This window comes from Aythya ferina (assembly GCF_964211825.1).
Source record: "Aythya ferina genome assembly, chromosome: 2".
Lineage (NCBI taxonomy): Eukaryota > Metazoa > Chordata > Aves > Anseriformes > Anatidae > Aythya > Aythya ferina.
The window spans coordinates 69852211-69863312 of NC_140297.1; the positions used below are offsets into that span (position 1 = coordinate 69852211).

At 36.2% G+C, this 11102-nt stretch overlaps 1 long non-coding RNA gene across 1 annotated transcript; it reads left to right on the forward strand.

Moving 5' to 3' along the window:
- The first annotated feature begins 7538 nt into the window (after positions 1–7538).
- Positions 7539–10371, forward strand: LOC311432786. The gene is made up of 2 exons (XR_014690332.1): positions 7539–7945; positions 9100–10371. It is a non-coding gene; the product is annotated as an uncharacterized lncRNA (long non-coding RNA).
- Positions 10372–11102: the final 731 nt, after the last annotated feature.

Genomic DNA, 11102 nt, shown 5'->3' on the forward strand with positions numbered 1-11102 from the left:
TGAATGAATGAAAAATAATTATGCAAATATGCTAAATCCAGTTGACAGGAAGGATGCAGGCAATGCTAACACAAAGCTGGTAAGCTGAGGGCAACATCTAGATTTCATTATTTATTAGGGGCCGGATCTGAAAAGGCATTTAGGCACCCAGAGAGACAGTCAGGCAATCAGGCAGTAATACTTACAGAAACACCTAAGGGAATTAGGTGTGTTATTCCTGTACAATTTTACTGATGGCAATGTGGGTGAATTAGTGGGTGAAATTAGTAAGCAGTGGCACTCTACACTAATCTACTACATGATTTAGCAATCCTGTGCCTTTCTCTGAGAGCAAATCACAAGTGCAAAACAAGTGCCATATTTATGCATACACCTACACTTTGTAAGATTATTGCATGCTGTATCAAAGGAAATAACATTTTGTACGGTATATGGAAACTCTACCAGTAATGGTTTTATTTGTTCTTATTGAAATGCTATTGAAAATTATGGATTGTGAACTATAATTTTAGTGGTAAATACAAACCTATTTCCAAGCCTCTCTGCAAAGGTGTTTCATAAACCAGGGCAAAAAGTGTATCATAGAATCATAGGATATCCTGAGTTGGAAGGGACCCATAAGGATCATCAAATCCAACTCCTGGCACTGCACAGGTCTTCCCAAAAGTTTAGACCATGTGACTAAGTGCACAGTCCAATCACTTCTTAAATTCAGACAGACTTGGTGCAGTCACTACGTCCCTGGGGAGCCTGTTCCAGTGTGCAACCACCCTCTTGGTGAAGAACCTCTTCCTGATGTCCAGCCTAAACTTCCCCTGCCTCAGCTTAACACCATTCCCATGGGTCCTATCACTGGTGTTTACAGAGAATAGGTCACCTGCCTCCCCACTGCCCCTTGCGAGGAAGTAGACAACGATGAGATCCCCCCACAGCCTCCTCTTCTCCAGATTGAACAGGCCCAGTGCCCTCAGCCACTCTTCATGTCTTCCCCTCTAGGCCCTTCATCATCTTTGTCGCCCTCCTCTGGACACTCAAACAGTTTAATGTCTTTCTTGTACTGTGGTGCCCTGAACTGCACACAGTACTCGAGGTGAGGCCGGACCAGCACAGAGTAGAGTGGGACAATCACTTCCCTCAACCAACTAGCGATGCTGTGCTTTATGAAATGAGAAAGGATTCTGTAGTTAGCATTTTTCTCCTGGAAAAGCCTGAAGAAAAAAAGTAAAAAGAAAAAGCAATGAAATTAATATTTCTGTATACAATTTATGAAAGACATAAGGGTTTTGACATAGTTATTTATGGGTGCTAACATTCATAAAAGGGATTTAAACATGAGAATTACATTGTAAGGAAGTCCATATTTATGTGTTGAGGTAGATTGGTAATTGTAAATAAATAAATGTGCAAATAAATAAATGTGTAAATAAAGTAGTTGAAGGATCCCAATCAAAACAGATCCTTAACTCTGTCATTTTCAGTAGTTTGCTATAAAACTCACACAACAAATTTATGCTGGGTCCAGTCTACTGAATAGTCACTTTACTGAGTTGGACAATGGATTAAGGACAGCACATAACACTGGCAGGTGGCATCTTTTTAGGAGGGATTCCAAGCACTTGGAAGGACAAGGTTAGCACTTACAGAGATCCTAGAATGTTACTGAAATAATCCCAAACCAAAAACATGAAATTCTAAGGAAAGATATCCTTGGGAATGAAGAAAACCAACACAAAATGTAGGAAACCTAACCAGTAAAAAATATAGCAGTAATAGGGAATTTAAAAGCTGGTAGGATCGAATGCTATGCTGAGTAAAAAGGCCAGTATCATTCTGGAGTGTGTTAAATGGTGGGTCATAAGGAAGGCATGGAGGTCCTTATTCTGTCCTACATGGCAGTAGTAGTGTTTTGTGAATGGCAACTGAAGAAAAGATGCAGAAAAATAAGGGTCTAGGCAAGAACAGAAACAGTCCTAGGAAGTTTAAAAACATGACAGAAAATCAAAAGAACTGGGTTGGAAAGTTTAGGGAAAAAAAAAAAAAAAAGAGGACAAACTTTGTAACTATCTCCTAGTATGTAAAAAGTAAGTTATGAAGAGAATGTTCATCAGTTACTCTTCATGTTCACCCAATGTAGGAAAGAAATCATTGGTTTAAATTTTGAAAAGGGAGAAAGAGATTATATTTAATTAAATAAAATTAGATTAGATTAGATTAGACACAAAGAAACACTTTCCAGCTGTAAGGATTGTTAAAGCTGGAAGAGGCTGCCTACAGAGGTTATTTAACCTCATAATTGAAGGCTTCTGTGAACAGATCAGACAAAGATTGGATAGATGGTCAGAGTACATTAGGCCTTCTCTCAGAGCAGGAAGATGGAATAGATGACATTTAAAGATGCCTTTCAGTCCTACGTTACTATCACTTAAAAACTATATTCTTAAATTATCCTGAATCCACAGTTATTTATTTAACTAACTCACTTTGAAAAGATTTAATGCATTCAGTAGCTCTTACTGATCATGTCAATATCTGATAACACATTTGAGGTTTTGTGTTCCAGTATGAAAGCCTTCATTTAAAAAAAAAAAAAATTATAAATAAACGGATTTTACATTTCTTAACAAAAATAAATAAATAGATAAAAGAGAGAGCTCCCTTTGAAATTAAAGTCATGATTTGTGTTGATTGCAAGATGTTCAGGATTTCAATTTTTTATGGTCTATCACAGAGAAATATACTTGAATTCTCATCAGATCTTTGAAAATTTCAAGTCAATGTTAGTGGGACTGGCTAAGGAAATACCTACTACATACATACACCATTATGTCTCTGCCAGTTAAATGTCCATTTTAAATATTGTGCTACACAGGTGGAGTGTTATCAAACTAATTAGTTTGCATATAGAATTTTCAGAGGTATTTCTACAGGGATTATATATAACCTTGCCATTATATCCTCTTAAAGTCACACAGTGGAACAGCATTTTTAACTACACAAATTTTTGGACATGCACTGGTTTTGACTGCTAATGCCTAACATTCCGCTAAGGAAGTAGCCTTATCTGAACCTTCATGTCATGACAGACACTTTGCTGAGATTAATGTCAGTAATCTATATACAAGGCTTTCAGTTTGAAAGCAGTAGGATTTACAGAAGTAAACTTTTTCCAGGTGACAACGTAATTTAAATAGACTTTTGTAGGTAACGTTGTAAATGTTACAATTACACACATTTCAAAGGGAGAAAATTTTTCATTTTAACACTCAGCCAAGTTAATTCTTCCTAAAATTAAAAACAAATCTGCTCTTCAAAGGCGAAAAGAAGGTCTGAAAAAAGGCAAAAGGTTTGAAGAGGTTGCTCTTCAGACACCAAAATGATCTGCAATGTGGATACCAATAGGCAGCTACAAATGGATAACAATAGCACCATGCAGATTCCTGGCAAGAGATACAGCAGTCTGCTGACAATTAGTTTTTACGTCTGTGGCTTTTTTTGGATCAAGAGTTGTGCCTCCTTCCTTTCTCCCTGTCTTCTCCTTCTCATAGCTGCTGCATTCAAATACCTTCTATAATAATGATGCTCTCATTGTGTGCATGTGTTTGAGAATTTATACCTTATAGGCTAATGATTGGCTTTTCCTCTCCTAACATGGAGTTGTCAGTAGGTATTAATAATACTGTAAAAGAGATAACTGTATTTCCATAAATTGACCTTCTCTGATGATGACTTCACCCCATTTTCTTCAGTTCAGTTTAATGACTTGAAGAGTGCTCAGTGATGAAACCATTCCTAAGCATGAATTATTCACCACAGGAAAAAAAAAAAAAAAAAAAAAAAAAAGTTCCATTTCACTCTTTTCCATCAGTAACTGAGCCTCTGTAGGTGAATTTTCTGTAGAGGAAGAACGATCCTTCTGACCCTCATATAAACTAATTCACTTAAAAATGAGATAACTAACAAACATAGGAGCAAATTATAGCTTGTATTGCTAAAAAAATAAATACATACCATCTACATGTTAACATTCGTATATTTGGCAGTAGCCCTTAAGTTGAATTTCTGAAAGGATGATTTTTCTAATATCTGTCCATTATTTGTGCTATCAAAACATCAAAATTGGAATTCACTGTAGGGAATAAAATCTCATTTGTTCACAGGAATTTTCCAGCTGTGGATATCTACTGCTTTTCCCTGGTGTTGCTTTTGACCGCTTTGATGACTTCTTGGGTCTGCTGGAGGTGGTGGGGTAGAGCCAGCCTGCTGCTGGACAGTACTGTCAGCCACTGTGTCATTTTGCTTGGACTGTGAGAAGATATAAATGCGCTCTGTGGTGACCCACAAATTCTCAGCCAGCAAATGAGAATGTGCACCATACAGGGGAGCCTGTCTGCAGCTCCAAAAGATCTTCACTGCACAGGGACATCTGTTTTCTGATCTTTTTTTTTTTTTAAAAAAAAAAAAAACTGCGTGCCTTTGGAGATACTGCAAGGTCTGCTTAAGAGTATACACTGCCATGAATGAAAAACAGGTTTGAATTTATGCTGTGTATGAGGTCAGAGAGCAGAGTTTTGTTTTTGTCAACACAACTTCTTCTTATGACAATAAACCATTATAGGATGAAATATTTCCAGAGATTTTTGTAAATTACTTTCCCACTTAGGTACATTAAAACATCAAAACATTTCCTTCCATTTTAAAATTTATCCCCTCAAAGATATCCGTTTCCCGAATGTTATTGGGACACTCATTGTGAAGCCACAAGACAGAAAAAGGCATGACATGCAGAAATAAAAGGAAAGCTGTTGTATATATGCATCAAAATCTTCTGATATTGGAGAGAGCATAATCTGATATTAGGAACTACCTGTCTGTTCCAAGAGTTCCCAAATTATGAAGATCTATATCAAGTCTAGTAGACCATCATATTTTAGCAATTTGATGGATTTCCTCTTGCCTTTTATTACTGTGTAACCGCACAGAAGTTGCAATTCCTGAAGAGTCCCAGAATGGTAAATGCAGTTCAGGTCTGGGCACTTGCTGGTTTCTGCACTTTGAAAAGTAATTGAATAGGAACAAGTACAAGTGCAATTGAATATGTAGGCTAGAGGCACTAAGTTGCAGCCTCAAAGAGGTCATGCTGAAATGAATTTTTAAAAAGGACTATAAAATTGCATCTAAGATAGATGGGGTGCAAAAGCAATATTTAAATGAAATTGTTATGGATATAAGTCACTTGCCAGGCATTCTAACTATTTCCAACATAAAATATGTTTTCACTTCATGTATAAAACATTGTTATTATTCACATCCTGTGTCATGTTAACATATTAAAACTTAAATGTTTAATGCATATATTAAAATTTTGTGTCATCATTAACACCACTGATGAATACCCTTTAACAAAAATAATGGAAAAGATATGTCAAGGCAGATAATTTTTACAATTAGAATAAAAATATGTAACTTAAAGTGTGATAAAACCGTTTAATTCAAAGTTTCACAATCTCCTCTCCTTGCTCATGGGAATCCAACTGCCATTTGTTTTCCTATTAAACGACATTTCAAATACTTTATTATAAACATAAATCACATCCCTTTTTGAGCAGGGAAATGACAAACTAAATTTGAGGTCTGACTTGCATTTCTATGCTCGACCCCAGACTAAATAGATGAGCAGTTGCTTTATAGATTGTATTTGATGGATAAACAAAGAGATGCAGTAGGTTATGGAAAACATGTCACTTGGAACTGACATCTGCCCTCATAATTCATGAGTGCCTTACCCTGCCATGTCACCTCAGCAGACATCAGTTCTCCTGTCCTGGTTTGCAACATCCTTGGTGAGAAATTTGGTCTTTTTTAGAGTAAAGCTACCTCTTGTAAAATTCATACATTCCCTTAAGGGGTGAATGTTCTGTTTCATGCGGTCAGGCAGGCAGTGAGAAATGCCCTTGGTACTGGTATGGGGAGGGGAGGGGGTACAAGATGGCATATAGAAGCTTTGTAAAGTGAGTGTGTAGGCAGAGATGTGATCAGAGGAAGTATGCTCAGGGTGTCCTTTGTATGGGAATGCCATCGTCCAGGTGAGACTACTCCAGTGAGTGAGATACCACTTGGTCTGAGGACGGACTGCATGTCAGACATTGGAGAGGTGACGTGTGCTGGCTCTGCCATCCCTTTGACCTACTTTTGGTTGTGCTAGGCAATTTCCCAGTGAGAAATAATCAGGCATGGGTGGACACCACCCAGTCCCAGTTTCTTGGTCATTGGGCATGCCTAAATTGAACCTTCCAGAGAAAATTTTTTCCATTGTTAATGATTTCCTTTCCCAGGCAAAGCACACCTGCCTGACACGTGGGAGATGCTGGTGATTGCAGTTTCATCAACATTTCTCCTGTAAGCCCACATAGAGTGAATTCACACACAAGTGCCACCAATGCAAAAATCAGATTGATCATCTCCAGCTGGGTGATAAATCCAGGCTAGAAATTTTAAAACTGTGACAAAACTAGGTTTGATTGTGTCAATTTTAGAGATGCTTTTGGGTTCCACTGAATTTACTTGAATTCAAAAAGTGAGTGTTCACAGTAATGATGGCTTTACAAGTAGAGAAAGGAAATCAATAATCCTGAAATAGCTGAAACCTACATGATGCAGCATCTTTACTGGGAAGTCTCTGTTGTTTGTACCAAAGGGTTTCTAGCTTTTCCATTTTTATTATCAGTTTTATGAGGATTGGTGTGTTTGGGTATTTTTTAACCTAATGTCTGAATAAAATCGGACAGTCGAGTGGTTAAAAGATTATTTCTGCTTTTCTATTAATATGGTTCATTTCTTGACCATGCAGCTACAGAGAAAAATTTAAGGATATGTCTCATAAAGGTTCAATCAAAACAATAGACAAATGAAACTTTAAGCATCTATATTTTCAGTAATCTTATTGGATATTAATCCAGTTTTAGTATTTTGTGGTCTGACTCAAGATTTCTGAAAGCCTGGTGTTTGTGATATCAATGCTCTTGTGGTGTAAAGATACTGTCAGCACATATTTGGAATGAACTGCATAATTCATTCATGAGCAATACATTTAGCCCAAACACATACTGAGACAAAATATTTTACCACATCATTCATTTTTATTTAGGTGATATGTGCTTGTAAACTATAATGAAGAAACACTAGCGTCTCTTCATCTTGCAAGAGCATAATATCCCTTAGTGTTTCATCTGTAATTGTGGGTGACAAAATTAGTTTATGCTGATTACTTGCCAAATTAATTGCAAGAGTAATGAGAGTGTCCTGCTAAAATGTAAAGAACAAACAATCTCACTGCTTTTGTGATGCAAATCAATAAATGGTGTTAAATATTTGCTTTCTGCCTAATGTTTTTCTATCTTTCACTGACTTAGGAATGTCTTAGGACATTCAAAATGACTTAGGAACAGCTGTTTAATGATACTTGTTTCACACAGGTGGATCATATTTGTTTCTGAGAGAGGGAAAGCCAAAGAGATTTATAGGACTTCAAAAATTCCTATTATACAAGTTCACTTTTAAAAAGCTTTCCCTTAATACCTTTTAATCTTTCCTCTGTTACTTGAAGACCTTTTTTTCCAATTGCATCTTTCTTAGGAAAAAATCTTGGAATGTATTTGCTGTTGATGTAAGTGGTAGGAATATCAGGAATTTATGCTGGTAAAAATGTACATAAAAGTAGATATTCAAAGTCAGTTGGTGTGATGGTGATGTTCACAGTACCTTAAAAGCCAAGTGACAGCAACAGCTCAACAAAAAGTACTTAGGTTTTTCCTCATCTTTTCTGGGATCAGTTGGTTTAATGGTAGTTAATATGAGGGGAAAAAAAAAATCATATTGACCAGAGGATGGAAACCATTTTGAAATAAGCTTTCTTCTGAAGGAATTCTGCAATTGAAAGTGTGCACCAGTAAGTAGGAAAAGAGGAATATTTATTTCAAATACTTGATGGTGAAAATGCCATTATATGTTTACAACACCCCAATGTAATATAAAATATCAGATTCTAGTGAATCCTGATTACATGTACAGTGTAATATATAATTTTCTGAAACAAACTGTTCATGATAAAAAGTTACTTTCTATAAAAATAGATTTTGTAAATATATATTTTTAAAAGCAAATATGCATAAATTATTTTTTAAAAAGACATTTGTTAAAAAATATATTCTTAAGATTTGCAATACAAGTGTTTTTCCTATAACATTTTTTCTGCAAGCTAGTTAAATCACAGTTGTCTTTTACCCTGTAATATATCTAAAAAGCAATGTCTAAAATGTAATGTAAATGTCTACAGTATGTAAAAATAATACCTAAGAAAGTTATGCCAGCTTAAATCAAGTTATGGTCATACAAAAGAACATGAAGAAAATATGACTGTAATTTTCACCTAAGTATTAGAATCTATATTCTAGAAATAAAAAAGCATGCATTAAAATGCCAATAAAAAATAAAAATAAAATAATAATAAAAAAGATGGAGCTTATAGTCATGATATCATCATAAAAATTGGGCAGTTATATCAGAAACAAAAGTTAACTATTTAACTATTACACAATGTCACGTCTATTTAGGAAAAATACATTTATTTGAAATGCAGTAGGTACACATCAATAATGTCACAAAATGTTAATAGGGCAACTTTAAAAAGAAATCAGATAATGTTTCATTATAAATATTTTTTTCTGTAGCTTTTATATACTAAAGCAAAAAAAAAAAATATCTAGAAGTGGATTTACAAGGACAGTGAGATACAATCACCATATTTTATTGAATTGGGTTATGTATTCCCTAAGATTTATCTTGGAAAATCCCAGTGTACTTGATCAATACAAATTAAAACAACTGCTGTTTTACACATTGCACTATGAACAGATACCTGCTGTAGTCAACACTGACTACCTAAGTTGTCAGTTTGACAAACCAGGGCGATGGAGTTCATGTGTCTTTTTCCTGTTCTCAGGATGCAGCTTTATAGTGTTTCACAAATCACTGCTCTGTAACTGTTCTCTACTGCTGAATTTCAAAACCGCTTTCTGCATTCATGTGTATATATCTTTACAGAACCAGGCACATATAAATCAGCACGCTACAGATCTCAGCTTCTGTCTGATTACAGCAGCCCTGAGCACCTGGCAGCTTCCACCACGGCTGGTGACAGCGACTGAATCATCTGTGCAACTTCTGAGTCAGCTTGGGTACCGACATGGGCAGCCTCTTCACCAGTATTTTTGGAAGACCAGGGAGCATTCTCTGACAATGACATCAACCAACATAAAACAACTCCTCTCACCTGAAATAATGCCTAGATTTTTCCCCTAAAATGGACTAGCTACATGCAGACAGCCTACTGGAAATGGTCGATGCCCTCAAAAAGCTCCCAAAGCTTTTTGGAATTGTTTGGGACAACACTAACCAATAGTGCTAGCTAGTCCCAGCCATGCCACAGCCTGAGCTGACAATTCAATAGCACACAGGATCAAGGTCCAGTGCTAAGGAATATTCCCTGACAGCTTTTAGTTCAACAGTATGAATTTGTCCACAGAAACCAACTTTACCTATTATGAAAATATTATTATTATTTCTTTAGCAGCCCAGGAAAGCAAAATGGAGAAAATACTTAGGTAATATGAAAAGCTGTCTTTCAGTTCCTCATGATAACAGACATTCAGAGTATCTTAAAGCTATTTCCAGACTCTACATATTTTACTTACATTTTAGGCAGGCCAGTGTTTCTATGGCAAAGCTCTAACCAAACACCTGGGAGTAAATGAGTGTTTAACTAAAACCTGTCAAATATAGCTTTTTGTGTTTATTTATATATGAATTTTCACTCAACTAATGCACTACAAATTATTGTTTAATTATGAAAGCATGCCACAAAGTCACAAATGCCATCAAAACAGAAAATAAGGAAGGAAAGTCACAGAACACTTTTTCTAATTGGACAGAAAGTAAAGTATACAGTGGCTTCAGCTATTTAACACTAATCAAAGTCAAAAGGCTGAGCTGCTGGAAACACCCACAAACTGGGGAGGGAAAAGTGCCTTCATGTGACTTTTGATATTCCTGAAGCTGATAATCTAATGCCAGCGCTAGAAGAAAGTGTGCCAATGTATGCCTTTTGCTATATTTTGGTGAACATTAAATCTGGTCATGAGAGTCTCATGAACTTGGTGTGACTGTTGTTTTAAGAGGTTGAGCTCAAATACTCAATTTCAAAGTTCAGATTGTTTCTGTCATTCCAGAAGAGCAGTCCGTGTCCCTTATTTTCTCGGGGGTGGGTGCCAAGCCCTTCTTGGCTGAGTCAGCATTCCTCTCCAGAAGGTTTTGCACTGAAAAGTAGGCTGACCACCCTAATGACTTACTTCTGCTTCTGCTTCTGCTTCCATTGCTTGCAGTGAGGAAATTCAGCTTGATTTAGCATAGGGGGCCCTCTCCTGTTTGTAGTAGCAAGCTATGACATGAATGGGGGAAATAGAAGACATCCTTAAGCACTAAGGGGAAAGTACTTTGGGGGAGGTTGAAGAAGTCTAAAGGGATGGATCTGAAGGGACTGTGAGAAGAGTGCATGAAAAATGAGGAGTGGGCAACAGTTGTTGAAAAACAGACAGTATGTGAGTGTATAATAAAAGAGAGTTGGAAGTGTCCAGGCAGAATATGAGATGCAGCGAGTAGACTGAAAAAGAATGGCACTGCAAAGCCTCAAAAGATCATAAGGTGTTAATGTATATTAATTGCTAATATGTACAGATATATGTAGGCATCCTTATAAAGTGTACTTATAAATGCTATATTACTAGGTAATACATAGAAACTGCATAATGAATAACTTATTTATATTTCTTTATTTATATTATTATCTTCCTTATTTATATTTATAGTTCATGATTTGGACGTTTCAGCAGTACAAGGTGTTAGGACATCAGAACTGATCTACTCTTCCTCCATCATCCCCTAAACAAACACTAAAGAAAACTCTGCACTCCATATGACTGTCTGAACAACAAAAAAAAAAAGAGCAACAATGGGGTTAAGAAAGTATGTCTTTCTCTAAGCCAAATGGA